The sequence below is a fragment of the Anguilla rostrata genome, chromosome 1 (assembly GCF_018555375.3).
Source record: "Anguilla rostrata isolate EN2019 chromosome 1, ASM1855537v3, whole genome shotgun sequence".
Classification (NCBI taxonomy): Eukaryota; Metazoa; Chordata; class Actinopteri; order Anguilliformes; family Anguillidae; genus Anguilla; species Anguilla rostrata.
Window position 1 is genome coordinate 2,918,700 of NC_057933.1, and position 22,800 is coordinate 2,941,499.

General features: G+C 47.7%; 2 long non-coding RNA genes across 2 annotated transcripts in view; one reads left to right on the top strand and one right to left on the bottom strand.

The window, feature by feature from the left end:
• Positions 1–1,627: 1,627 nt before the first annotated feature.
• LOC135262462 (uncharacterized) lies at positions 1,628–22,443 on the top strand. Its single transcript, XR_010332235.1, has 3 exons — positions 1,628–2,139; positions 12,949–13,015; positions 20,822–22,443. It is a non-coding gene; the product is annotated as an uncharacterized LOC135262462 (long non-coding RNA).
• The window catches only part of LOC135262357 (uncharacterized), a 44,720-nt gene continuing 27,689 nt past the window's right edge, over positions 5,770–22,800 (bottom strand). Inside the window, exons 2-4 of the long non-coding RNA XR_010332231.1 lie at positions 7,376–7,430; positions 6,171–6,219; positions 5,770–5,870 (exon numbers count right to left, since the gene is read on the bottom strand). This is a non-coding gene — a long non-coding RNA (uncharacterized LOC135262357). The remainder of the gene's footprint in view (positions 5,871–6,170; positions 6,220–7,375; positions 7,431–22,800) is intronic.

The following is a 22,800-nucleotide window of genomic DNA, read 5'->3' on the forward strand; positions in this document are numbered from 1 at the left end:
GTCTTCAACAGCTTTGAACTCATCAAGAGATCGGCAGTGACAAAAACCAGACTTACGTTTCCTGTTAACAAAATCTGGGTAAATTACTACAGTGTTCACTCGCAGCGATTTAACCCTTGAAATGCTGGCTAAATGGAAAAAACACTGCTGGGTACCACAGAGAATATAATAGTAGAGCTTTCGTCTTAACACTGGTGAGAATACATACTGTGTATTTTATTTTAAATGGTCATTAATCTAGAAAAATGCAATTGGGGTCTTCAAATAATTATTTAACTGTTTCTGGTGTTAACGTTTTCACACTGTTCCTCAAATCTGATCCGATTCAGTCACCCAGGCGGAAACTAACTCTAACTAGGCTCTAACTTTTAATTATTTAGACAACACGATCTGTTTGTTTTATGTTGTATTCTTGAGGGGGAAATCACCAAGGGCTTAAAATTATCGGGTTCTAGCTGACAATCTTGAGAAAAATTAGTGGGAATACCTGCGTATTGTTTTTTGCAACAGAATAAACCCATAAACCCCGGCAATTAAAATGTTAAGCGTATGACTAACGCAGATGTGATGCAAACAATGCTATTATATGGTACTTGAAAGTTCAGAAGCTGGCTTCTGAAAAGCCTTTCTATTTAAGCACGTGGGAGGGGCAGCATCGTATAATGGTTAAGGGCTGGCTTGCAACTCTGTGGCTGCGAGTTTCATTCTCTGGGGGACGGGGGGGGACAGCTGTTGTACCTTCAAACGCAGTTTCAGTAAACACCCAGAAATATAAATTTTATTTTATTTATTATTTTTTTTAATGTATAAAGAATGCAGTCTGTGCAAGTCGCTCTGGATAAAAATGTCTGCCGTAATGTTAATTAAATGTACAAAGAGCCCTGTAATTTTACAATCTAAGAATATCTTTCTATCGTTTTTTTTTTCTTCTTTAATTTATAGCTAGGCGCCACTTTGTGTTTGTTTTTTTCCCCCGTTTTATCTAAGTGCAGTTTTATGGGCTGTTTCTTTTGTGTTAAAAAAAAAGACAAAAGTACCATGCTTTAACGTGTTACTGAAAATTAAGGATAAAATGCACTGTGTTTTGTTTGGACACAGGCCCCGAAATACACCCATTTGGATCAGTCGCATGTGTCTCTTCCTGTTGAGTAAGATGAAACATCACCCAACACTGCCCCCTCTGGTTTGGATTGAAAAATACACCCCTAATTGAACACTAGGACAAGAGGGGCACAGATAACATCACAGAAGAATTGAACAGTCTTTTTTATTCAAGAAAAAAAGTGCAGTCTAATGTGGAGTTTGTGCTGATGCAGGGGAGGATTAACCTTTTCCCCTGACGCGTTACTTTTCACTCAGGCTGTTTGGTGAGCCATGCAGAATTAGCGTGAGATGTCAATATTTTCCAGGTCGACCATTTTGTGTCTGTTTTCCACAGGGAGGTCAGAGATCAGAGGAAGGATAGGAGATAAAAGGCTGTCTGTGTTTCAGAGAGCACCCTGGGCTTAGACACCAAGCCACGGACTCACCCAGGGCCTGTATTCATAAAGCTCGCTAGCATAGGTGCACTGATCTAGGACCAGTTTGGTCGTTTATCTTCTGATAAACAAGGTCTAGATGCGATCAGCAGTGTTGTTCTCAGACACTTTGCGAATGCCACCTCATATCTGGAACAGGAGGCTAATATACACATCTCTCACACACACTCACACACACGCACACACGCGCACACAAACGCTCACACACACACACAAACGCTCACACACACATACTCACACACACACACACACTCTCACTCAGACACAGACACTGCTGCTCCCCATGTTTGGGATTAGTTTTTGGGAGTTTGGAGTGGCGGCTTCAGCTCGTGAGCGATTAGGGCGTGCAGTCTCTCTGGGGCCTTTGTGGTTTGGAGAGCGTACAGATGAATTATCTGTGTGGTTTTCGGTAAGGGGGGGCGGGGGGTAGTTAATCATCTCGTCCCTCCCCAGGCGTTTGGGAAGCCCTGAGCTCCATAATCAAACCTTAAGCCCCACAGCGTGCTGACAGAAGCAGAAGGCCCTGAAGATGCAGAGCTTCTTTTTCCTGTGGTCACTGTCGGCACACGCCTCTGTCCGCTGTGTCATCCATCATCCTCAGGTAATATGTGAATATTCAAAACAGGGATTTTTGAAAGGTTTTGCAACCCCTGTCCTTTTCCCCCTCTACCTCTTGCTCTCGAGAAGCTTCATAGCCTTCTGCCAGGCTGTTATCATAAATAAGAATCAATAAATTTTAAATTGACCTGCCAGGTAAAATAAAGTTTACATTAAAAAATAAAATAAATAAAGAAAATGTAAAAAAATTTCTTCTCCCTGCTTTTAAAACTACTGGAGTTCTGGGACCTTTTCCATATTCCCTGGGAATTGCCTTGGGAATTCTAACATGCCTCGCGCTGTCCGCACTTCCAGGGATCCGCTCGCTCGCCTGAAGAGCGTTCTGCACTGCGATCGCGCCCGGGGGGGGTGTGGAGTCGGGTGCGAGCGCTCTTGAGCGATTCTGCAGCCTGACGATGTCGTGTTTTATTGCACGGTATTCACCACAGGCTCCGCCCACTCCCCTGTTAATATGACAGAGCCTGCTGAGACAAGCGTGTGTGAACCCCCCCAAACACAGATCCCCCCCCCCAAGCGCTCATCCTGACTAAAGCCTGATTAGGTCGTGAGTAAGCGGTGTTCCAGGCATCGCTCCGGAGTTTCAGAGCCTCAATCCCAGCCTTCCCGAGTCGCGCCACGCTCCGGAGTTTCAGAGCCTCAATCCCAGCCTTTCCCGAGTCGCACGCGCTCCGGAGTTTCAGAGCCTCAATCCCAGCTTCCCGAGTCGCGCCGCGTCCGGTCAGGCCTCAATCCAGCCTTCCCTGAGTCGGCGCGCTCCGGGTTCGAGCCTCAATCCCAGCCTTCCCGAGTCGGCGGCCCGGGTGTCTGTGAAGCTCAATCCCAGCCTTCCCGAGTCTCGCCACACTCCGGAGTTCCAGAGCCTCAATCCCAGCCTTCCTAGAGTCGGCGGCCCGGAGTTCAGAGCCTCAATCCCAGCCTTCCCGAGTCTCGCCACACTCCGGAGTTTCAGAGCCTCAATCCCAGCCTTCCCGAGTAGCGCCGCGCTCCGGAGTTTCAGAGCCTCAATCCCAGCCTTCCCGAGTCTCGCCACACTCCGGAGTTTCAGAGCCTCAATCCCAGCCTTCCCGAGTCGCGCCGCGCTCCGGAGTTTCAGAGCCTCAATCCCAGCCTTCCCGAGTCGCGCCGCGCTCCGGTCGAAGGCCGAACACGTGTCTTTGGTTTTGGGATCTGTGGGTAACCTAAGCTCCCCCCCCCCCCCACCCACCCACCCATGCTGGTGCTGGGTGGCTAGCTGTGAACATCTGGCTTCAGGGGACCCCTCTGACAGGACCTTTGTCACCCCATCATCACTAGTGGGGTCCCAGGGGTATGGGGTTTGGGTGGGGGGGGGTGTATGGGGTGGGGAGGGGGTCAGCGGGGGGGTGTATGCGTGCTATCCAGAGACGCACGTTAGCATGTTAGCACGTCACATTGTGCAGAGCGACCAGAGAGTGTTGTAGTGTGAGACACACACCAGAGCCCACCCCCCCCCACCTCCATCAGAGCGCTGTCAGCAATAGGGAGCTGTTGGGGGCACGGGAGCCTGTCCAGCAGGTAAAGTCACCCCCACCCAGTCAGCTCTCACGCACAGCAGCCAGCGAGGGTCGTGTTTTTGAAACTCGCAGCAGGCCTCACCCCCGCCCCCGCTCACACACGTGTGCAGGAAACGGACGCAGTGTGGGTGTGTGTGTGTGTGTGTGTGTGTGTGTGTGTGTGTGTAGCACAGCTTACCGGCAGGGCTCCTCTCCCTGTGTGAACCACTTTGAGCTGAACCGAGAACATCTGCAGCAGGCAGGACGACAGAACTTCTGAACACATGGAAGAGCCACTCTTCTGATCATAAACATTCAGCTCAATTACAGTGGGACTAAAACTGGGATCGGCAAAGCCATTCCTACAGGGCCAGCCTGTATGCAGGTCTTCACTGCCTCCAATTACACCGGCTAAATGAGCTGATTAGCTGAATACCCTTACGCTTGTTTAACTGTAGATTAGACTAAAATAAGAACAATGGGACACAGGGGCAGTCTGCAGCTGCCATGCATGAACTTATCAAGAAATGTAGCTAAAGTGTCAATTAATAAATTATTGAGTTTCGTTTATTCAGAACATACGAAGAGTGTAGCATTTTGTTTGATCCAATGATGTATATGGGTGCAGTGGGTGGGCTAGACCAGTGAGGAATAAATAATTTTTTCCGGGGGTAGACTTAATTGAGGTAATATTGCTCATTTTATCAGGCTTTTATCTAGAAAACGAGGTGCAGTTACTTTTGAATGGCAGCAAATTGAGGTCAATTAAGAGCTGGTCATTAAGCGTCAGTTGAAATTAATTGGGCTTAACTACGAAAACAAGCCCTAATTGGAGTAATTATGGGAATGTATATTTTAGTTTATTTTGTGTTTTTTTGAAAGAATGTGTAATATGTTAAGTCCTGGCTTCTAGACCACTTTTAAGTCGTATAAAGTTTGTAATGTGACCGACTCATTCGCCGGATCCAGCTCGCTAGTCTTTAAGCAGATGTGTCTCTGCTCCGGTTTTGGGGACGTTTGCGAGCGGTTGGCCGTTAAGCGACTTTCACAGCCGAATAAGACCGCAGAAGTTAAACTCTAAAACGGGTCTTAAAAAGCCAAGTGTCAGCGTGGTCTGGGACAGGCTCCAGCGAATTCCCCGGGATCGTGAGTCAGCTGACCAGCGGCTTTCGCACGACACGCTCGCTGGGTAGCGGGAACGCGAAAGAGAGGGGGTCGGGTTTCCTGGAATAACCCCCCCCCCCCGCCACCCCCAAAAAAAAAACAACGTGGAAAAGTGTGCAACAATCTGCGAGAATATTTCTAATCTTTTAAGAATGTTTGGAAGGAAGATGCCTCCCCATGCTCATGGCTGAGAATCAGACAGCTGGTGTAGGCCAGGAATCTCAAACTCCGGGCCGCAGTATCTGCTGCTTTTTGGTGTGTTTCAGTATTTAATTTAACTTAATTTAAGTGCTTAATTTAAGACAAAAGGGGTGGGGGGGGGGGGGCAAAATACATGAATATATGAACAGGCAGGCCCGGCTGCCCTGTGTAGGATCCAGAGGACGAGCACAAGCAGGGAGTTGGCAGGCGGACTGAGGTCCATAGATTTAGTTTTCCGGCGATCTCCCATCTCCCTTAAGCTCTGTAGATCCGCAGCCCCACGTCCGGCCTTGCCCCAACACCCCCACCCCCCCCCCACCCCCATCCTGACCCGGCATGATGCGGGCCTGGTGATTAGAAACAGCCCTGGGAAATTCCCCCCCTCCAGCACTGGGAGTCAGGAGGGGCTGTGCTTACACAAGAGCTGTCTCAGACACACAGACACACAGACACACACACACACAATCCTCAAAACAAGGTCTTACGAGGTGTGTGTGCACGTATGTGCGTGTATAAGCATGTGTGTGTGTACGCGTATGTGTGTGCACGAGCATGTGTGTGTATTGTGTTGTTCCCCATTCTTCAGGGTGGGTCTGCCTGTCTGTGATTGAGGCTAACGCTAACATCGTAGCCCGGTCGCGCACAGCAGCCTCTTAATGATAACACTCACACGGTCTACCTGGACTGCTGCTCTGCGCCAAATGACATATTCCCCTCTCCGTGAGTAGAGGGTGGATGCTGCTTTAGAGCAGTTTGAATTGCAGGCTTGTGAGCTGTAACTGGTGACCTGGCGAGGGTTCGGCGGTGCTGGAAGAGCCCTCCTCTCTTCGTCATTCAGCTATTTAAAAAAAAAATTTCTTTTAAACAAGACCATGTTAGGAATACAGCCACAAATAAAACAAGACTCCAAAAATTCAGCTTTCAGTTTTCTTCTGAATGTTGTGATGAGGACTTTGGAAATATGGTGAATGTTATCAATGTGTTGTGGTTATATGCTGCTCTTCTGTCTAAAAGAATAGAAGTTATATCAGAAACAGAAAGGCGTTTTGCAAATACAGATGAAAGATTTTGGCTTTGACGCCAAGAAGCACAGGTGAGACCAATTAGGCGAGACAGGTGAGGGTAAGACAGAACATACCAAGCTGTGATTTTTGGGTGGAGTTCCCCTCAGTCAACGCACTGGAGCTCTGCAGAGGGAACAGTACTGTTTTAAAAATCTGGGCCCCTGTCTCTGGACCATGGGGGGGGGGGTCATTATGGGGTTTTGGAGGGAAACCCTAACCCTAACTTCTGAACATAACAGTAGTTACTGTAGTTACTGTATCCTTAACTTGCCTCAACACTTGCCTGCTTACTGTTTCCCTAAACCTTACCCTAATTCTAACCCTAAATGTTATAGCTTGTTATAGTTTGTCACCCACTCCAATAATAATAATAATAATAATAATTACAGAGTCAATTCAGTTACCGAGAATCTTTCATGCAAGTCCTTTGCAACTAATCAGTTAACAGGAAATATAAACAAAAAACAAACATGAAACAGTGCGAATAATTATCAAGAACAACACATGAATGGTCAAATGAAAGGTGAAACTACTGAAAAGGATCATGTGGCAGCTAAAGTAAACGCGTCTCTGTGAGAAAGATCATCCTTCATGTCTTACAGGGAGTTCACACAGATGTGATCCGTCCCTCCCTTGTGAGGACACGGCAGGTCTTGGGGGACCTTCAATTCGCCATGCCCCTGCCATCAGCACTGCCCAGCATCGGAGACCAGCACTGAGGGCAGGGGCATGGCGGCAACGTGATTCTATCAGGTCCGGAAAACACACACACACACACACACATATACACTCATACGCACACATACACACACAAACACACACACACACACACACACATACACACAAATACACACAAACACACACATACTCATACACACACACACACATACACTCATACACACAAATACACACACACACATACTCATACACACACACACACATACACTCATACACACAAATACACACAAACACACACATACTCATACACACACACACTCATACACACACACCACTCAAACACATACTCATACACACTCACACACTCATACACACACATGTGCAAACACACACTCACATACTCATATATAAGCAGCAGATGCATATTCATACATAGAAACACACTCATACACACACACAAAGACTCACACTCACATGTGCACACACACACACACACACACACACACATTAGGAAATTAAAAAATGCTTTTAAAAAATGACTTTCTTGTGCTCTCAGGTCTTGTTGGTATTTTCTGAGACTGGGGAGGGGGGCGGAGCTTACCTCTGATTTTAGTTTCAGTGTCTGGAAGTGACGCAAGCCGTTTGTGTTACCAAATCTGCAACATCAAGGAGAGGGAGATCAGTTCAGAAGCCCAGAACATTTATCTGATGGAACCTCTTCCTGTGATAATTGAAGTTTAGCTACCAAAAGGGCGATTTTAACTTTTCTGGAACATTTAAAGGCATTGGAGAAATCCTGGAACATAAGCAGACTACTTTGGTTTTAATCGCTTTATAAGGTCCGTGCATTTTCTTTTTTTCCACTAAGTATTTTCCACTGCAATGAAAAAAAAAGATAATTTGTTTATAAATAACAAATTTGGAGATAAAATTCCTGACTGCAGGGCTGGCTCTGATAACTCCACGGTCATAAAAATACCTCTCCAGATGTTTGCCAAGACAATAAAACTTTTATTCCCAGCTCCAGAAAAAAAAAAGGAAAAAAAAATGCTTTTGTGAATTGCCACCAGTGTTGGGTTGTATTTTCTTTTTACAGGTCTGTTTTATTACTGTGAATGCTGAAGGAAAGATTTAAAACAGAAAAATCACACTTTAAAGCCAGTCAACTCTGCTCTGTTATTTATTAACCCCCCCCCGAAAGCCCCTAGTCAGGGGGGAGATACTGCTTTGAAACTCAGGGTCAGATGTGAAACAGCCGACTACCCCCACGCCAGCAGAACGGCATTCTGGGAGCTGAACTGGGGGAGGGGGGGGACAGAAGCCTGCTGCCTTATGATCTATTTGAAGAGAGAGAGAGGGAGAGGGCGAGAGAGAGAGGGAGAGAGAGAGAGAGAGTCAGAGAGAGAGAGAGAGAGAGAGAGAGAGAGAATAGGTTCTTCATGGGACCAAAAAAAAAAACAGGGATTCACTTGAGCTACTACACCTGCTTCTCAAGTTGCCAGCAGGGTAAGTTCCTGTCCCGTACCTGTCCAGTGCTTCCTGATAACCATCTGAAAGGTGTTTACAAGTTGCGCACATTATCGAGACAGAAAGCAAGTCCCTGTCAAACCCTAGTTTGGCGCTGTTATTTTTTCCATCCGCTCGTTCCTAAGCAAGTTGTCGGTTGTGGTTAGGCCCCGCTCAGCTGCAGACCGCTTCACACCCAACTGCAGGTCGGCGTTAATGCGGTACTTACTGTCAGCGAGAAGCTGTGGGGCGGCAGAGCTCCTGGGGGATTTGGGGAATCAGTAATGGCTCGCTAATTCATCACAGTGTCCCAACATGACCCCCCCCCCTACCCCCCCAGGAAAGCGCCACACCTGCACATTATTGGGTCAGCCCATCCACGCCCTGATGGTAGCCGAAGAGCCCTCCCAACCCACCACCGGTCTTTGACCGTCTCCAGTGGAACAGAAACTATTCAGCCCCCACCCCACCCAGCAGAAACATTGTCATCTGGTTCGCAGGTGACCTGGAAGTTGGCCCAAATTTTTGGACCCGTGGACGGAAATTCCAGGGTTTTCAGAATTGCGTCAGTGTATCGATTCAAGGGAAAAAGGATCCGGGCTAAAATCCATGAGTATCTAGCGTCTGCATTTGCGTTTGCGCAAGGCGCGGGGAGACAATGCACACAGCTGCAGAATACTCACCCCGCTTCTGTTCTTTCCTCTCTCTCTCTCTCTCTCTCTCTCTCTCTATTTCCTTCTTTCTTTCCTCATTTGAGTTGATTGCCTCTGTATATTGCCATGTTGTAATCAGTGAATGAGCTTTCAGTTAAACCAAATCGATGCAAAGCTTCTGTGCGGTATCAGTCAGCCACTGGTTTCGACCAATCGCTGAGCTTTCGCAAAAAAGGTTTATCATTTCAGCCAATGATTGTAGTTTCAGATATTATGGGATTTATGAATCCCAGCAATAGTGTCATGCACTAAATAATATCTAATTTCCTTCACTTTCAGAATTCTTCATATAACAGGATTAGGTCGGCCATGAGTGTGGACTCTCCGTCACAACAAGAGATGTAATTCGCCCGCCAGGCTAAACACCAAGGCTAGGGAATTAATTGCTTCTCAAAGCCCAATGTAATATTCTGTAGGGGACAGTGCAGTGTTAACTCACGTCTCTCACGTTTGCTACAGTAAGTTTCATCAGCTTTTTGTCCTTTGGCATAAATTTAATATAGTGAGTGAATATTTACATAAACCAGGCTATTCCCACTTGGTCCAGGGATGATGGCCTTTTAATTTGCTTTGGAAAACAGCGTCTGCCAAACAACAAATGACTTCCCATCCAAAAAGCCTTTGGTCAAAATGTCAGCACAATAAAAGGAGAAGAAAAAATGCTAAATGTTAAAGAAATAAAATGAATAAAAGATAAATTAAAATAAAAAGAAGAAACACCCTCTCAGAATGGCTCAAAAAGTCTGCAAACCACAGAGCTGGTCAGGGGCGGTGGTGTCTCCTTCACAAAGGCCTGACGGACAGAGAAAAGGTGCTTTTATGCGTCAGTGTTCGGTCTGGAGGGGCCAGGCACGTATTTCAGCCATCAAATGGCACACGAGAATTAATTTATCACGAACCAATTTCCATTTTAGGACAGCACGTGTCCAGAACATCGGGGAAGATTCTAGTTATGTATCCATATGGTTCTGGCACGATCTTACAATGAGAACATTCCCCAGTCTAGGGACAAAGTCCTTTTGAAAATCACAAGTACATTTCATGTCTCACACGAAGCTATCCGCAAAAATTCCCTGATGGTTATCATTTTAGCTAGTCGTGAGAAAATACCACGGAGGGCATGTGTGCCCAACATGTGCCAAATGCATGTTAATTATGTCCTAAGTGAAAGCAGGGAGATGGTCTGATTTGTTTAGAATTGCAAACAATCCCGACAAAATGAACATGAGTGATCGCAAGATAATGTTCTAAAAATGTTCCTTCAGGTCAATGTTCTAGGGACATCCACGAGACTGAACAAAATCTATGCGTTGGGAACATTTCCACTGACTCTCCTAATGTCCCAGGAATATTCTCAGAACCTGAAACTGTTAGGTGAGATATAGGACGGTATGCTGAAGTGACATATGACAACAGTAAAGAGGGATATCCCTACAGGGATGTAAGCCTGCTCTGTCTGAGAGTGGTTGGGGAATGACACAGTTGCTATCACAGATCCAGAGCTTCATTTCGAAGCTGAAGCGTGGCAGTTGAGCTGAAGGAAGCCATTTTGTAACCGGAGAATGTTTATTGCATTTCAGCCGGCGCAGAACCGATTTTCACGGATGGTGCGGCCTGGCGATAAAGCCTATCAGAGAGAGCTGTTTTCCCTGCTAATGAGATGGGGGGCATTCCATAGCGGCTGTAGATCCTGTCAGTTTATTGGCTGGGCTCCAGCTAGCTTAGCATGCAGTCCTGAATCTGCTCGACTTATCTGTGACCAAAGAAGCAGAGTGTAACTAAATAAATAAATAAAGCTTACAGCTTTTTTTTTTCTTTTTTTGTTCGCAGGAGATGCTGGGAATGGGCGTCATTTTGTACGGCTTCACCGTGACTGTTCTGCTTGTTCTGCCCGGTCCGGGTCCCGAGCTTCTACTGCAAGCAGATTCTGACAGGGCGAGAATTAAGAGGGAAGGTCACGGGAGGCAGATTCTTTAACTTTGGGGAGTCGTATTTTTAAATTCCACTGCTATGAGAGCTGAGGAAACTATGTGAATAATCACCCCCCCCCACACCAATTACCCCCCCCCCCCCACTCGCTCTTAACTACACAACATAAATACATCTCACAGCATGCTCTTAGTGCTCGTGCGTTGATAGATACTGTGTGCGAAAACAGTTCTTTAGCAGAAGTGATGACTGCTGCATTAGCAGCAGGGGCTCTGCACGAAAGGCGTCTTCATTCGGTTAGCCTTTCGTTCGCGTGTTAGCCTGGCTGACACCTGAAAAAACCTCTCAGGTGAAGGCCGGGCGGAGATGCATCTCACAGGTGAACCCGCAGCGGGGGGGTTTACCTGCATGGCACGCAGATCGCACGCGACCGGAGGGGTGGGGGTGGGGTGAGGGCACCGTGCTCCGTTCACGCGTGTCCGCTGTGGGGGGGTGGGGGCTGCACACGCTGGTACTCGTCTCCGAAACCACAGTGGGAGGGAGGCGGAGGTCACGAGTCTGTCAATCACACGCCACCGAGCGGTTTCAGAACCAGATGCTTCTGGGAATGATTCATGATCACACCGCAACTCAACATGGATTTCTTCATGGAGCAAACGTATGCGTATATTCAGTGTGCATTTGCATTATATTACATATATTTATGTATTTGATAAGGAAGTTATGATGATAAGCTCATACCACTGAGTGAAGATGAACACTGAGAATGTTTATCAAGTGTCACTCAGTAATATATAACTGTCACGCCTTATCTTCTCTTTGTAGTTAAAATTAGACTGATGGCTTTTTTTTATCTGAAGAAACTTCTGGAAGCTGTTTTCCAAAGACAGGGGTCCCGTCAGAGGTCACTGCCTGAGGGTCCAGAAGCCCCAGTCTGATATGAGCCGCTGACCTTTCTGTCCCAAGTCCAAACACTGCTCCGGGACGTCCCGCAGTGGGGACTCTGCTGTTTCTGTGAGCCCGATACAGACAGCGGTGCTGGATGTGAGCACAGCTGAGCCTCATTCAGACAGCAGTTGAATGTGAGCAGAGCTGAGCTTCATTCAGACTGTAGTGCTGGATTTTAACACAGCTGAGCCTCATTCAGATACAGTGATGGATGTGAGCACAGCTGAGCCTCATTCAGATACAGTGCTGGATGTGAGCACAGCTGAACATGTTTCAGACAGCAGTTGAATGTGAGCAGAGCTGAGCTTCATTCAGACTGTAGTGCTGGATTTGAACACAGCTGAGCCTCATTCACACAGCAGAGCTAGGCCCTGATTGGCAGGTCAAACCAAAGGAGATCTATCTGCCAAAATTTGATCTGTCAAGAGTTGAAACATAGCATGCACCTCCATTTCAAGTCATTTCCTCTGAAAAAAAAATATTTGCATCAAAATCACAAAGAAGACTAGCACCATCGGTTTGCTGCTGCGGCGACACAGTTGCATTCTGGGCCAGCGGGGACTGAAGATCCAGAGCAGTATAGAGCACCCCCTGGAAAGTCATCCAGGTCTGGGTCCACCATTGAAACGGGCCCGTGGACCGAGAGACTACACATTAAACCGTCCAGCTTTAAATCAACTCTTACAGAGCCCATACAGTCCCCACTGGAGTCGTGTGTACTCCGTTAGAGGTGAAATAACACTGGACATTTTACTGCGTAGCTGGATTTCAGGAAACAGGAAAAAAAAAGAGGAGGGGATCCTCCCTGTGAATTAGCCAAGGGGGGGGGGGTTTGAGCCTAGTGTGGGGTTATTTACTGGCCGGGGGGCTAACGACCGGACGGCCAGCACGTCTCTCGGTCTGCTGAGAAACACCAGGGGCTGTTTGTCTTAATTAACTGTGAGCCCACATGTCCCGATGCGCAGGGCTGGGAGGGGATGGGGCGGGACGAGATGGTAGCAGGCGTGGAGGGGGACGGGGGGGTTGACCCAACTGACTGTCAGCACTCTGTCTCTCCCGTGCTTTTCCTCATCCGCAGGCTTCGGCAGGTAGCAGCTGGATCCGGAGCCCCCACCTGGATGTCAGGACTCTCTCAGCATCGACAGGTATGTTTGTGTGTGTGTGTGTGTGTGTGTGTGTGTGAAAAACAAGTGGGGGGTATTGTATGTGCATGAGTTTGTGCATTTGTACACATACCACTGCACACATGCACACACAAACAATATATGCACATAAGCACACATAGGCTTATGCATGAGCACGCAGACACATTCAGGCTTCCCACCCTAACAAACACATAAACACACAGTGTACAAGAAAGGCGCTCCCATATGGTGCTTCGCCAGGCAAATTGTCGGTTGCCGGTCCCAGTTGCAGCCTGTCGGGTCCCGTCACGGAACAGCTCTGCAGAAAACCATCTTTAAGTGCGGCTGAGGTTCTCTTGGTTGAGGCAGAGCGTGGGTACATCTTCAACGGGGCAAGGGGGGGGAGGGGGGTGAATGTGGTCGGTTTTCTTGGTCCTTCTCTGCCCCTCTCAAACATTCGGGTGGGATGTGCTAGCGAAACTCGCATCATGTAGAATAACACGGCGGATGTATTTATAGCCTTCTTGTGTGTGGGATAGTACACTGGGGCGCCAGAGGGACGCTATCTCAACAGAGCATTGCAGTGCATTCTGGGCCTCTGGGGCTCGACGGTCTCTGTAAAATTACAGAGGGGGCAGCTTTGGGGTCGGCGTTCCCAGAGGAAGCCGACGGATCCGGAGAGAAGATCCTGAAAGGAAAAGAGCCAGCCTCATCCCAGGAATTCATCTGGGCCACGACCGGAAGGTCAGGCCACTGGAGATGATCTGAGGCTGTGATTGGCCGTGTAAGTTTATCTGGGCTGTGATTGGCAGGTCAAGCTGAGGGAGACTAGGCTCTGATTGGCAGGTCAGGCCGCGGGACTTCATCCGGGCATCAGCCTGCAGGTCAGGCCCCTGGAGATGATCTGAATCCTGATTGGCCACGGGACATTATCTGGGCTTTGATTGGCAGGCCAGGCCACATCAAAGGCACATGACAGGTCAAGGTCCTGGCAGCCAGGAGGTCAAGCTGGCCAATCAGTCACTACTGCAACCTTGGTGAACTTCCAGACACACAAACTCTATGACCCCCATGTGCTGCTCAAAAGAGCTCGTCCTCCCCTACCCTACCCCTGCCCCCTTACCCCGACACCCCGCACCCCTTACCCCCCACCCCCACCCCTATGAAACGCATCTGCCACTGCTCTCAGCACCTGGGGTCCGTCCAAAACGCCGCCTCCGCAGCTTTCATTCCTTCAGGGTTCAGGGCTGTTTATTTTCGACTCGCCTTGCGCTGGTGCATTTCGCCGGTTTTCACGCGCCGAATCAAAATGGACGCTTTGAACCGGCGCCACAAAAACTCCTCAAAGTTTCAAGGTCTTCACCACTGAGAGCTGAGGAATGGCGGTACGGAGAGCGCCTGAGAGTGTCCGTGTGTCAGGTTCTGACAGGATAGGCCAGCAGCCCTTTCATTTCTCCTTAATTTCCCCTTCGCCGTCAGCGTTGTGCTTGTAAACTAAAGACTTTGAGTTTACTTTCCTGCAGAAGCACAGCACTCTGGGATTGATTGACCTGAAGAAACTAGCCAGGATCCAGTCAGAGTTTGTTCGATATAATATGTTCCTTTCATTTAAATTGAATTAATTGTTGCCTTTTCCTCTACAAATGCAAGATTGTCTTGAGTTTGGCAGTCAACAAAATCAGTGAATTAGTTTAGTTAATTATATTCTATGCATTAATAATGCTTTCTGTCATCATATATGGCTGCAAGCCAAATAATGTTGTGTCATGTAAAATATGAACATGTAGATGCCTTTTACAAGATTTTCTCATGAACACAAATTCTGAAGTACAGAAAAACAATTTAATTAGGGATGAAACTTGGTGGACCTTTAATCAAAACTGGTTTGGAAGCCTTAGAACCACCTCCTCAAGAGGGCAGTTTTAAATCGCCCTGAGACTCAAGATAATTGCATTGCGCTTTCCTGCTAAGGCTGAGATCACGGCATCATGGATCTTTCTGGTTCAAACCGGCTGTGATCGCACAGCGTGAATTAAGTCAGTGTCTCTCTCCCTCTCTGCCTTGACATCACACTGACAAGGTCCAAGGAACGCCTGTATTTTGGAAAAAAATAATAATTCACTGGAAAAGTCGATCTTTTCCCCTAGTGACTGGCGTGTTTGTTGCTTCTTTCTACCAGCTCCTGAGCTGTTGACCTGGGATATCTGTGACTATAAGCAAGCTTTAACTGCTTTCCTGCTGCTACGGGCCGCTTTGTTTATGTTTAGACTAAATTACAGCCCACGCTGGCATCAGGCGCCCGCGCGGTGCTGGGCCACGCCCGGCGGCACTGCACTGGCACGGCCGCAGTGACTCACTGCTGTGGAATCCACTGGAGCCTTTGGCTCAGTGCCACGGCCTTTACACTACGCCCCCGTCCTGCACCCTGTGCCCTCTACCCCAATCCTGCACCCTGTACCCTCTACCCCCGTCCTGCACCCTGTGCCCTCACCCCGTCCTGCACCCTGTGCCCTCTACCCCTTCCTGACCCTGTCCCTGCCTACCCTGTCCTGCCCTGTACTCACTGCCCTGTACCTCTACGGCTGTACCCTGTACCCTGTACCCCTGCCCGGTACCCTGTGCCCCTGCCTGTACCCTGTGACCCCTGCCCGTACCCTGTACCTGCCCCAATAACAGCTGACACTATGCATGAAGGCCAAATGTAATTTGCTACATTTCTCACTCTAGACAGATGCGTCCGCTGAGCTTAATGAAATTTTTAGTAAAAAACGATTAGTAGTCGCATCCTAGTCTGTGGTGCATAGAGGACTGTGGTCATGGAAGAACATTCCAGTTGAACAGGGTTAGCCAAAACACTTGCTACCAGAGGAAATAACTTCTCCTGAGTCAGAAGAACATCATCTTCAGATCTCTGAGATCTTCGGTGACTCTTCTGTGATATTTTGTCTGCGTCGGATCAGTTCCCGGTACGAAATCAGGTGGTTTTGTTTTTTTTTGGTGGCGAGAACCACAGCAGAGAGAAAATGTGCTCAAGTGCGCTGTTTATGAATCACAAAACCGCCTCCTTCGACTCCTCTCCCTCATCCCAAAACCATATTCCGTCAGTCCGGCACAAACTGCGGTTTTTCGGTTTTTATTTTTTACCAGGTCGACTCCACCCACCACAGGGGTATTTCGCCGACTGCTTCTTCTTACCCGTCTCTGGCTTCTTCAGTTATAACCTCCCGCATTTTTCGGATTATAAAACATTTGTGTCCGGTATTCCTTTGTTGGGTTCATTCATTGTCTTACACAGTGGACCCTTATACCCTGGTATCAGAGCCAGAACATCAGCCTGATGAAGGCAATAGCTAAAACATTAGCAATTTCTTCTAAATAAATATAAACTTCTGTTGGAGAATGAAGCATAGCATTTAGCATCTCTGCCTGCATTTCCTGTATACATAAATAAATAAATAAATATGTATGTTTGGCCAAATGATGAGGTCGGCTTGTATGATGAATAAAATTTGTTGCTCATAAACTGATATCGCCAAGAAACACGGGGGAACATTTTTGTTGGCAAGCTAAACAAAGAGCGCATTAACTTTTATTTTTAAGAATAGAACATTTCGAAGATAGGGGAAGAATGTATTGTTTTTCCAGCGTTACCATGGAGGGGGGTAAAGTTAAAACGGGACTAACGGGGGTGGGATGGGGGAGTGGGGGCGATGAATAATGTCAGGGGGAATGAATTCGAAGGAGCAGAATGTTCTAGCCAGAATGTTTTCCACTCGTACAGATGAAGTCTGGTCACAGTGACGGGTCACTTGCCCACAGTCAGCGGTAACCAGCGGGCAGGTCGCTGCCCATGTTGGAGCCAGGCCCCCGGTCATGTTATAAACAAAAACAACCACATAGCTCCCCCCACCCCCCCCCCCCAAAAAAAAGAAAAGAAGATTAAAAAACACCCCACTGACATTCCTGCAGTTTCCCCAGAGTTTTCACCATGACTCTTCACTGGAACCAGCTGCCCCGACTCAGATCTGTCCCGGCCTGTTTCCTCTCAAACACCTCCCGAGGTTTCCCAGGCCTCAAAAGCTCAAAATGGCAACCATACTTCTCCAACCAAGGAGAGATTTGTAAAAGCAGAATTCGAAACACAATGAACTCTTTAAGATTTCCCCCCCCCCCCCCATTATCCAACACAAGAGAAATGTGGCAGTCTTCGGACAGCCAACACTCTGTATAGGAACCCCAAAACTCCACCCCTCCCCCCACAGAGTCAATTTCCGCCTTGGTGCTTTCTATACTGTCCCGTCTCTATCGGTAACCCTCTCTGCCCCCCCTCCCCCATATCCCATATAAATAAAATGGAGAACTACACGAGGAGGACAAACTGTCTGCTCAGCTTTAAAAATACCAAAAAATCCAGTAACAGACAAAAGGGGCCCTCATAAGCAAGCAGTGATGTCATTGTCCTTGGGGCTCCTCAGAGGGCTCAACAATTGGCTCCAAGCAAGCGGTTCCTCAGAACCAGAACCAACAGCCACACATGAGAACGGAGAATCATTCACCATTCATGTTACTTCACTTATTGCGTATTTGATGCTTTCCTCAATGAGTTCAGGTTGATAACCGTTTAAACGGTGAGGGAATAATTTTCTTGTTTTTTTCTTTCCCCTACATTGGCTCAAAAAGGTTTTTTCTGTTTTTTTTTATTTTTATATTTCCTCTGGAAAACAAGTCTCAGTGAAGCTCTTTACAGTTTAGTCATTCAGTGGACACTTTTAGCCAAAGCAACTTACAAAAGAGCATTGTAAGTCACATGGTCAGCAAACCCCCAAAGATCTAGACCACCGTGTGATGAGCTGTTCGTAAATGGCTTGATAAAATAAACTTTATGAAGGGGTTTCAGCAGGAGGTTGCAACCAGACATGTCCTACAGACACAAAGAAATCCTTCGCTTTAGTTTTGAGCTTTTTGTGACCGTCTCCATCATCTCCCATCTTCTGCATTTGTCTTTTAATTCTGTCCATCTTCTTAATTCTGCTCCCTTTAAAAATCTGTGCATTTCCAAACATACAGGAGATTATGTAGTGCCTCAAGGGTAAAAAAAAAATATGCTGCTATATGGCGAGACATATTTATTATTATATTTTTCATAATTGTGTTCACATTTAGAATATATTGCAATAAATTGCATCTCAGAAAAGGAACAATCAGTCTGCAGCCCTTAACAGTCCCATACCTTTTCCCCAAAACCCCCCCCTTCACTCCCCCTCAAATCTAATTTCTGTTTCAGCCTTGTAAACGCTTGACACAGGGATCCATAAAACGCTTAAAAATACCCCGCCGAGGGTCTTCGGGGAGGGGGTGGGGAATGCGGGGTTGGGGGAGGGGGGTGATGGGGAGCTGGGGGGGAGGGGAGGGCTGCCCGTGCCTGAGGGCTTACTGGGGTTGGAACCGACCAATCAGACGCGTAGCTGGCTTCCTCGTCTCCCGGACCAGCTGCGGGGGAAGTTTGGACAGGAAGCGTGACTCGCGCAGCTGTGGACTGCGGACAGGAAGTGAGGGAGGACTCGGGGAAAACTCCGCAGAGAGGGCTTCTGGGATAGCGCCACTAAGTCTGCGCTGCGTGAATCACCGAACTGCCTTTTTTGTTTTTCTTTTACAGTGGTTTTGCCCACGGGGCAACAATAAAGGCCTGATCTCTCACAGATGGATGTCTTTCCATTTCACTTATTCTTTTTTAATTATAAGACCGTGCTAGTGCTATGCATCACAGGATACAAGGCTCCGACCTCAGTGTCAATACTGGAGGGTTCTGAAAAATAAAAAAATTATTATTATTATTTTTTGTAATTAAAGGATATGACAGAACATTTTGAGACAACTATCTTACCCTATTTGAGTCTGTGGTTGGATCAATCATAAGCAGAGCTTTAATTTTCTATGCAAAGCCTACTAATCCCGGAGGATTTAAAATGAAGTTCAAGCCTCAAGACGTGAAAACGATTAAGGATCACTACACATAAACGTACCTCAAAGCACTCGTTTTGCAAGTGCCCAACAAACACTGCCTGCACATGCTGGCCATTTTGTTTGGAGCGCGTCGTGCGGTTGAAGAAATTCATTTTTTTTTGTCACCGTATTTGTAAATCACCTGAAAAACACTTAAGCATGTTCCGCCTCAGGTGTTGCGTGTTCCTAATAGGGCTCTTTGCACCTTTCAGACTCAAACAGCTTTGCTTGTCTGAACTTTTTTTTCTTTTTCTTTCATGAATTAGCACAACCTGTCGAGGCAGTGGCTTAATTACAGCACTGGAGCCTCTGGCTCGCGGTCCTGACAAGTCCGACGCTCTGCAAGGCTGTACACGAAGAGGAGCCATCTGCAGAGCGACAGAGCCCGAGGGAGAGACGAAAGATGAGAAAAGGAGGGAAAAAAGGGGGAAGGAGTGAGGGAGAGAGGTAGAAAAAGAGAGAGCGAGAGAATTGGAGATGGAAAGAGATGGGGAGGGAAAGAGAGGACAGTGTCATAGTTACTGTATATGTAATCTATATATATATAGAGAAAGAGAGAGAATGAGATACTTATGAGACAAGTAAATGGTGAGAGGAGATGGAGGAAAAAGAGAAGTGGTTTGAAAAAGATGAAGAGAGGACAATTCCCCAAGTTAACAAGGCCATGGGAAACACCCCCCTCCCCCCCAAAACAACCACTCACTGGTCCAACCCTCACTCATCCTCATCCAGAACCCCCCCACCATATGCAGACTCCCTGTTGGGGGTCAGGCAAATCCATGTTTGGGCTGGGGTTTATTTACAACGGGGGTGAAAATTATATGGGGCTGAGGTGCATCCTTTTATCTAACTTGCTTTCTGGACTTTCAAAGTGAAATTGGCATGGGGGATGGGGGGGGGGGGACATGGGATGGGGTACACACGAGCCCCCAGGTCGTCTCTCTCCGCCAGGAACCTCATTAGGCAGATAATTAGGGAAGCACAAGCTTCTGTTAAACACTCTTCCCACTGTGGCTCTCTCCTTCTCCATTTTTCTGCAGAATGGCTGTGGGCCATCGAACTCAGTAAAAAGTTCAGCTCCTCTGCGTGTGCGTCAGGCAATAGTTACAGTACATGTATTTACAGGGTAAAAAGAGTCGTGTGAATTTCCTGTGGTGCAGTTCCCTCCAGCCATAGTTTTTTTAACGGTGGAACTGTACTGTATGTATGCCCAGCATGTTTCACCCAAGGGCTTCAGGTCTTTTCCCCCCTTGTTGACCTCTCTGGCTCTCTCTCTCTCTCTCTCTCTCTGTGTACCAGTGGTGGTTTGAGAACAGCAGTGGTCACAGTCAGTTATCAGATCAGCAGACGGTCAGATGGAGGTCTTTCTTACAGGCAGCCATCCTTAATGGATTAGCCTGCAGGAAAACATACTGGAGCATTTACCAGCCTGTGCGCGTGTGTGTGTGTGTGTGTGTGTGAGAGAGAGAGAGAGAGAGTGTGTGTGTGTGTGCGTGCATGTGAAAGAGAGCGTGTGTATGTGTGTGTGTGTGCGTGCATGTGAAAGAGAGTGTGTGTGTGTGTGTGAGAGAGAGTGTGTGTGAGAGAGAGAGTGTGTGTGTGTGCGTGCATGTGAAAGAGAGTGCGTGTATGTGTGAGAGTGTGTGTGTGTGAAAGTGTGTATGTGTGTGAATGTGAAAGAGTATGCATGTGCATGCGAGAGCACGTGCCTGAAAGTGCATGCATGCATGTTGGTGTTTCAGTCACCCAAAGTAGATTACTTATCAGCCTGTGAATACGTGTGTGTGCGTACAGTGGGGCGCTTTCTCTATTTCCTGTCTTTAGAACCATCCACAAAACTCAGTCCAGCTAAAAGGAACAAGGGAAGTCACAGGAAATGCATCTCTGAGGAAGTCGACTGTTAGCATTGTTCAGGAGAACCAAAAAAACTCCACCTCCAATCCCACTGTGCTAACCAACGACCCTACCAAGCCACTGTCACAGTGATGTTGAGGAGACACGTCGACTGAGCCCAGGCCTGGTACTGCCAGATTATCCTCTCTTCCTTAAAGTAGGGAATCGCGACGTGCGTTCAGACAGACGCGGAAATGGGAGTGCGGGACCAGGGTTCGAATGCGCCTGGGTGCGATCCTCTCACCTCGTTTCACCTCCCTGGGGCATCGGGAGGACAGGCGCCATCTTGTCAGCGATGTCCCATCGCTATCGAGACCCCCAAAGGCTAGCCGGCGCATCACACCTCCTCTTCAGTTCTCTCGTTCTTTTTGATCATTTTCCTCCCCAAATTCTATCAGGATACAAGTCTCAACATCACTCGAACATACAGTAAGAGTCACACCAGGAGTGTCAACACCCACCCCCCCTTCAAAAAAAAGAAAACTCTCTCATCATACACCTGGAGTCTCTCTGCTTGATGTTATGCTTAACTTAACTAGAATGCTTAATTAATGACCCCCACTGCAGAGTAGGGTGCTGGTTTTGCACAAGACAAGCCTTCACCCAGCCTCATGTTGGACAGTAATTCAGAGCCTGGGGCATGGAGGGGGGGGGGGCACCTGTCTGGGTTAGGGGGATCCAGGCCTAAAGCAATCCAGAACAGGAGGAACAGGACGGGAGTCTTTTTGCAGATTCAGCAAAAAAAAAAAGAAGGAAAAAAAGAGAAAAAGAAAAAAAAAGCTGGGATCCTTCTGGCGCGCTGCTTCACCTCTCTTCACGCTCCTTCCTTTCCAATCCCTTGATTAGGGAATACGGGAAAGCTGAGAATATCGACCTGGGAATAACAACATTCCGGAGTTCAGACAGCCCCGATGGAGGGGCTGGCTGCAATATCCTGGCTGAACATTCCCGTTTTCCAAATGACACGGGGCCGTGCCAAGCTGCTTCTGCTGAGCGGGGGTTACTGCTTTATTTTTCTGAAGATACTTTCACATTTTGGCTCTAAATTTAAGAACAAATTGTTTGACGAAGAGCAAAAACAAGGCAAGCCTTTTGAGTGCTTTTTTTCATCGCTTTTCTTCTTACATTAATAATAATTTTTGTTTGCATTAATCATTAGGGGCAGTTTTCGTCAGTACATGCTTTCAGCAACTGAGAGAGAGAGAAAGAGAGAGAGAACAGACTCTTCATGGGGCATGAATGTATATCTACAGTAGCAGAATATGGACATGTATATTATCCAAGTGCAGTATTAAAACATGAATTGCTTGTACAGAGAGAGAAAGAGAGAGACTTATTTATTTTTCGCCGTTTTGGCTGTGCTGTGAAAGGGCTGCTTGTGAGGGGGACCCGTCTGCCCCTGTCCTGCCCTACATGTGAGTTTAATTAATGGCCCTCTGCCATTCCTAAGAGGGGGGGGGGGGGGAGGGGGGGGCAGAGGTTCATTTAGGACTGCTTCCTTTTGGGATTCCTGGAAAAGAGTCAGACCCCCACACACACACACACACCCCGCAGGCCCCATCCCCCACCCCCCCGGCAGTGAAAAGCCTGGCTTGCCGGCCACAGGGGTGTGTCTGATAAGGTTGCCATGGAAACTGGCTTAGGCTGGCTTATGCTATGGCTGCGGGCCTGCAGGCAGGTACAGGTGCAGGCGGAATCCAGGTGTGAACTCACAGATTTACTGCCCCCAGGGTAAGCAAGGAGGAGGGACTACCTCACACGGTCTGGATCTGTTAAGGCACTGTTCTAGTGCATGGATGGGCCCCATGATCCGTCCTTATATCTGGACTATACCAGGGTCAACTGTGACTAGCAGCCGCCCAAAGTGGGGCACAACAGCATCGCCCAAGGAAGGGAGGGGTTTCAACCAG